We start from the raw sequence: 7,500 nt of genomic DNA on the forward strand, positions 1-7,500 counted from the left end.
AAAACCAATATCTTCTGTTGTATTATTAGCAGATTTTACTAATCAGCGATTTTAATTTTCACACATCCACCTTGATTCAACTGGAACAAACATCATGCTTGTCAAAGTAGCACATTCTATGGAAATGACTGAATATTGCAAACAAAACCTGTGACTTTGTGATTCAAAAATTAAAAGAATTAAGGAGGAGCTTCCTACAATATTTAATTATTCAAATGAGTTCACAATAAGTAAAATAAACAAATAAATAAATGCAATTACGTAACATTGAAGTATTAACTATTTCTGTGGAATTACAATGTCTTACTTAAGTAAGTTTATTTGAACTTCTATCTTCTTGCCTATAGCATATTCCTTAACACAAGCCTTCTAGTTAGTCCAGGAGCTAAAATATCCTAATACTTGCATACTTATGTCAGGGAATGCTAGGAGATAGGTTCCCATCTAAGCAAGCAGACAGATGTACGACATGCAACACTTAACAGTGTTATCACTACAGCAATCCTACTGCATTCAAGGGGGGTGGGATGGGTCCAAATTATAGCAGCCTTGGCAAGTAAGATTCATTTTCAGAGTATTTAGGAAATATTGGAGTAGGGAACTGTGGCCAGATTAGCTGTGTTGCATCTAGTCTGTGTCACATGTCTGATTTACAGATTTGCGCCCAACAGCAAGGCCATCAGAAGGAAAGCCTTGCAATAAGAAAGCATAGGATCTTCACAACCCTTATACTTAAAAAGTTATATAGGATCAAGGTAGAAACATTCAAAAAAGTGACATAGAAAAACTGTGGCTTGTAGAAGTGCATATTGTAAAAGTAAATCCATCCAAAGTATAAAATGCAATGTTAGAAATTAGTCTTTTTTTCATATAAACTGGATGGCCACTAAATAATGTAGCTAAATGACGCAGCTGACATAAACACTATGTACATAAAAGACATAAACAGGTAGTATGGAAATGTTTTACACACTTGGCACTGTATTTATGTTTTATGCATTTAGTACCACATGCACTTTGCTATGTCTACAATGTGATTCAAGTGGGAAAGATAAACTGAGTTACAGGCCTGTGTCTGATTTGCTGAGAAGAAACATTTTTAGTTCTTTCTCACTTTTATTGCCACTGTCTTGATTTTGGTTGAAGGAAAACAGAATGCCTATTATGCATAAAAAAAAACTATCAGCACTACATGAAAGCAAACAGGGCATGAAGTTAACTTTGGCAGAACGGAGAATGGGGCACAAATGAAGCAAATAAGTTGGCTTAGGCTGGACCTGTGTTACTTGTCACTGTGTGCGACAACTGCAAATGAGACACACAATCGTAATTTTATGCCCTGGATTTCAAGGACTTAATCTGAGTTAATGTACAGCAGTAAGGAAAAAAGGCTATTAAAAAGAAATAAATGTAATGACTAAACAATGACCACATTCTAAACAAAATACTTCAAAACTGGCACGGGGCTACAGAATACATTGATTAAAATAAGAGAGATCGGGTAGTTGTTAGGATTCTACATCTATTAAAACATCTGTTGAAGGTTAATTACCATATTACAAAAGCCCAGAAACAATATGGCAGAAAACAGCTGGAAATAAAACACAGATGAAAAATGACATTTCTATGGTGATGAAGCTTTTTATAAACAAATAGTATGGGAGTGCCAAACAAATACAGGACAAAAAATAATAACAATAACCAAATATTATGACGAATCATATAAAGACTATGCAGTTGTCCCCTTTGTCTGCAAGTTCGAAAATCACTCATATTGCTTCAATCTGAAGAAAAATAGTACACACATCCCTTCAGCCCTTTGTATCCTCTTAATGTCAGCTGTTTGATGGATAGATAGCAACAGATAAAGTGACATAAGTATTACACAAAAAGGAGCAGGAACAATAAGACAGCATGAGATTAATTCTCCACAAAATCAAACATAAGCCATTGCTGGCAAAATGTAAACTTACAATATATACACCTGGACTAGAGTACTGCATATACATATAGTCATTTTATATGTCACTGACCTATTTGCCTAGCAGTTTGCCAAAGATGTATCTACCATATATAATGTATTTAATAACTATTAGTACAGATACCTACATAAATGCATACACACACACACACACACACACACACACACACACACACACACACACACACACACATGTGCATATCACAGAATGGTATATTTATCGTTTTTTCTCACTGTAGTGTGATCTCGGAGTTGGTATATTTAATTAACAGGGGTTGTGGGGGTGCAGAGGGGCTTGCCCCCCCCCCTGCAAAAAATGTAAAAAAAAGATATTTTGTTTTTATTTTTTTACTTACATTTTGAAGTTTCACAACTTTGATCTTATGGTCTCGACCATGAGGAAGTTGACATTTTGAAAGTTTGAAATTTAGAAGTAGACCCATATATATATATATTCGTAGGTTAGTACTAGATTAGCTGCCTTTGTGTGCCATTTGAAGCCTAGTCAATTTCCCTTTCAACGGTGATATTCAAACTCTGTACATTGTGTCTACAAGGTAAACACCTTAACTATTATGGTAACCCCCAATGGCTGATATATTCATACATAAACTCTATACAAGCAAACGCACTAAATATACATACATATATGATATATATACACAGAGACATATGCACACATAAACGCACATGCACTCACTCTGTGTGCATGTAGGTGAGAAAACTTCATATTTTTAAAACCTACTAAACTTTTAGACTAGAAAAGATGATGTAGGGAAATTATCAATGGGACAGTTGCATATACAAGTGGGTCACAACAACAACTCTAGGAAAATGTTTGGATAAAGATATAAGATGTTTCTGCTGATTACAACAAGTTAGGATAAATGTTCACACTGAGCCATGTGTTATTTTGATAATAAATCTGAAATGTGTGCACACCTGTAGCTGTCAATTAGATCCCAGACACCCCAGATATAGGAGCTGACTGCAACATATTACTATCTCGAGTGCAAATACTAATTTCTTATTAAACTGCACATGCTGCTGAAGACAGAAACAAACAATTCAGTTGTATGAAATCAGTCACATACAAGTAAAGATTATGTATAAATGCAATTAAGCAAAAGCACATTTAATGCAGACCTCAACTGCTGGTCATTAACAATCATTCACAGAATACTCCTGTGTGATTACCTAGATGTTCTGCATCTCATACCTGTGACAGAAGCTGTTCCTAACAGGATTTAACCACAAGACAAACATAATTACTCCATTTTCACCCTATGTCTCTCTTAAATAATGTAAGCAATCAGTTAGCAATATTTTATTTTTGGATGAAATAAATTATAATTTTAGCAGTTCTGAAATACATAAAAAAGCAGAATTTTGAAAAATTATACTGGAGTGCAACCAGAAACTCCTGGTCCCCCAACTACTGCTGTGTGAAATGACTAACCTGCAAAAGTATAATAGATACATACTTATACATATATAATTCCCAACTTGCAGTGATAGTGAGAATGGCTTGCCCAATGTGAAACAAAGACATATTTCTGGTTCTTGTAATTTTTTTTTTTGTTCCAACAGTATTGTTGGTGATTGAAATGCACTATACCTTTGGAAACAGTTCTAACTCCCAACCATATGGTTTCTAGGGAGAAAGTTGTTTCTCTATATTCCAGCCTTAGTTTATCCATATACAATATCTGCAATTCATACTTGGTTTGCTTAACTTCACCTTTTATATTAATTAATCCTAACCTAATCTGCTATGTAACTCCAGGGCACCTGTGTCCAGCACTTCTTACAGAAAATCAGAGGTAGGAACAGTAGCAACCAAATCAAAAGGATGCTAAAATAAAATTCCTTCTACAGCACTTCAAAAAATTGTTGTCGTGACATTGTGAACTCTGTGTCCATCAGCCCAAATCATGTTGGCTTACTTTTTGTTTTTAAACTTTCTATAAATACCAGTAAACAAGCTGCCAATCTCATCACATTTTACAATAATATTTTGTCCTTAACTCATTGGAATATATACAAAAATAGTACTATGGGGGCACACACATAAACAAATGCGCACACACACACACACACACACACACACACACACACACACACACACACACACACAAACACACACACTGTTGTACATTACCATTCTGTGACATACGTCTGTATTGGGAATCCCTGTTTCCCTGTCTATATTTACAAAGTTGAAAGAAATCAATATTGATTGCAAATGAAAAAATACATCAGTATTTAAACACATGCAATAAATCAACAACACAAGTATGAGACTGTGGCTTAGAAGATGTGTTTGCTTCTTGGAAAGATACTAACCTTTTTCTACATTTTAGCCTATATGAACTGGGAAAATACATTCACCAGATGGAATACTACAATATGACTGTTTATGTCACTGCTTAAATAGTCATAACTGGGTGGTACACTGGTGCAGTGTGCTAGGTTGTTGCTTCTTCTACAGTTTGAGTCTAAGCTGGGGTGTCCAGAGTATGCATGTCCTTCCTGTATTTGTATGGGTTTTCTCTGGGTGCTCCTGTTTCCTCCCATACTTCAAAGACATGCAGTAGTTGGACTGGATGCACAGGTGTGAGTGCATGAGCATGTTTGTAATACAAAAGGACAACTGCTGCAGGACTAGCATCCAAGAGGTATTTACATTGGTTCTATATCATGGTCACTGTTGGCGTGCAAAAGTGTGAAAAAGGGGTTAGAGATGGATGGATAAATGGATAGATGGATGGATTCCCATAATGCAGATAAACTTTTAAACCATATTTCCATCTGTCATTTTTCCAATGAAGACAGATGCATATCAGTTAAATGTTGCTGAATTTCCCACAGGTCTCCAGGTCACCTTCATCAGTTACCCATGTTAGAGAAGTGTAGCTAGGTTGTACTCAATTTCAGCTTCATCAACTACACATAGTAGTAAAATGTTGGTGAGTTTCTCTCATGTTATTTTCATGGTACACTTTATTTGCCCCCCCCCCCTTTCTACCTTATTCATATGTGAAAACCCTACCCTACCACTGCCCCTAACCCCCAACCCTAAGTATTACCTTACAAAAAAAATTGTTCCTTAATATTGCCACTACACAAGACATGCATACATACTCCACATAAATGCAAACACATAACAATACAGCTAACCCCTTAACTACCCTTCTCAAACTCTAACCCATAAGACACTTACGCATGCACGCACACACACACACACACACTCTCTCTCTCTCTCCAAAAGGCAAAATGCATGGCAAATCCAAAAGATATGATATTTAACAAAAAAAAAAAAAACACCTTCACTCAAGCACAACTCATACAGCATGGAAAAAGTTCATGTTCACAGCACTGACATTTCCAGCAGATGAACTCAACTGCCCTTGATCAAAAAACATCAGTTAACTTTGTTGATTAAAGTAAATTTGACAAAGTTACCTCCAACCACATGTACATACACAGAGACAGTGTGTTTGCATGTGTGTGTGTGTGTGTGTGTGTGTGTGTGTGTGTGTGCGCTATAGCCATAACTAATGCTTACTATCCAACTATTAAAAAATGCAAACATGAAATAAATGATCTAACTACTCAGCAGTTATCTACCTGTACAGCCTGGAAAAAATCTACACATATGTGTATACACTATCTATGTCTGGAGGCGAAATACCCCATTCTGGGAGTTTGTACATTTAAATTTTCACCAAAGTCATCTCACTGCTGTGCGAGCCTGCGTTACGGTAATTCATTGTTTTGACATAGATCCGTATACACACACACACACACACATATATATATATATATATATATATATATATATATATATATATACATACACACACACACACACACACACACACACACACACACACACACACACACACACACACACACACATACATATAAAAAGCACACATGCATACATACAAACAGGGTACCAGCGTGTCTGTTAGTTCTCAATTCATTGGTTCACAACAAAATTGTTAGCAAAATGCAACATATCATGTTCTCCTATTCGATAAGTGGCATAAGGAACATAGCAGTTGTCCTTCTGGAGGTACCGTGACAACGTCCAGTTGATGCATTAATTTTGTGTAACATTTTAAGATGAGCTGTGAAGTACTTAATTCATTTGGAATTCTTTTTTATATATCAAATTACATTCATTGGAATGGGCTTGTGTTTGGATGAATAATTTACTGTTTTTTTTTTTACTGGACAGCATCTTTGGAATAATTATATTATTTTTGTGCTCATCTTGTGCTGTTATTCCTATTTCTCACCCCCACTTTGAGTTACAAAAATGACGTGCACAGGGTGAATAAGGGTAGAAAGGAAGCAGCATACCAACTGTTGATGACCTCCTTTCACAAATGGAGTAATGGGATTAGCACATAGTAATCTAGTAGGGGGTATGTAGGGGGGTACCCAAGGATGGAGAAGACTAAAACAAAGCACTTAACAAAGTTGTATTGGCCAGGAATAATGAAAAACATTAAGCACTTCTGTGCTGGATACTGTAAAAGCCAGTAACCAGCTCCACACCCAGGTTTTAAAAATCTCTTAACCCAGGTGTCTACCATAGATGTGCCATTTGAATGCATTTTACTATGGACATTGTTGGGCAAGTGGTAAAATCCAGTGATATTTTTCAGTATATTTTTACTTAGTTTGGACTACGCAACTAAGTGTCCTAAAGCTATCCCACTATATAAACTAAATTTTAAAGCTATAGCTAGGGAGCTGGTTTTATTATTTTTCAAAGAAGGATACATCTAAGGAAATAATCAATGACTAGGGGACTCCATTTCATGTCCAGAACAATGTGCCAACTTTAGCAGTGGTTTCAGATCAAGCAGTTAAAAACTTAAATGTACCATCTTCAGAGGGACGGATTAATGGTGTGTTTTAACCAAATCTTAGTGTAACTGATAAAATGTATTGTGGAATATGGCAAAAACTGTCAAAAGCTAATAACATATTTCCTATTTCCATTACAGATGAGTTATTATAAAGCAGACACACTTGTGAGCTCTTAGATACTTGCCAGAGAAACTTGGAAAAAGGAGACTAACCTGCTTAAAAAGTACAACAGAACATGACATCAGCTTACAAGACAAGCTGAAAATAGTAATGCTCATCATATAAAACCACATGGAGAGAGCCCAGACTACACAAAGGCTATACAACACAAATGTAAGGACCAGACAATTCAAAGCCACAGACCAAGTGTTAATTTTGGTCCCCTCAGTGAAAATCATTTTTTTCAGCCAAATGACAGCATCTGTTTGAAATAATAGAAAAAAAAAACAAGTGAGGCAAACTAGAGATTTAGGCAGACTAGTAAGGAAAGATCAGAAGGGATATTCTGCATCAACATTCTGAGGCCATGGAAGGATGTCAGAAGCATTGTAATTAGTTTAGGAGCAGAGACTAGCAATACTAAGGAAGAAGGAAAACTGATCTCATTGCTTGCAGTTCAGGTAGCTATACAC

The 7,500-nt window shown here is 36.0% G+C and overlaps 1 protein-coding gene across 13 annotated transcripts in view; it reads right to left on the minus strand.

Annotated features, from left to right (window-relative positions):
• Positions 1-7,500, minus strand: part of MEIS2 (Meis homeobox 2) — a 325,597-nt gene that overhangs the window by 299,081 nt on the left and 19,016 nt on the right. The window lies entirely within an intron of this gene.

Source organism: Protopterus annectens, chromosome 1.part1, assembly GCF_019279795.1.
Source record: "Protopterus annectens isolate FY-2018-M chromosome 1.part1, PAN1.0, whole genome shotgun sequence".
In the NCBI taxonomy this organism is placed as follows: Eukaryota; Metazoa; Chordata; order Ceratodontiformes; family Protopteridae; genus Protopterus; species Protopterus annectens.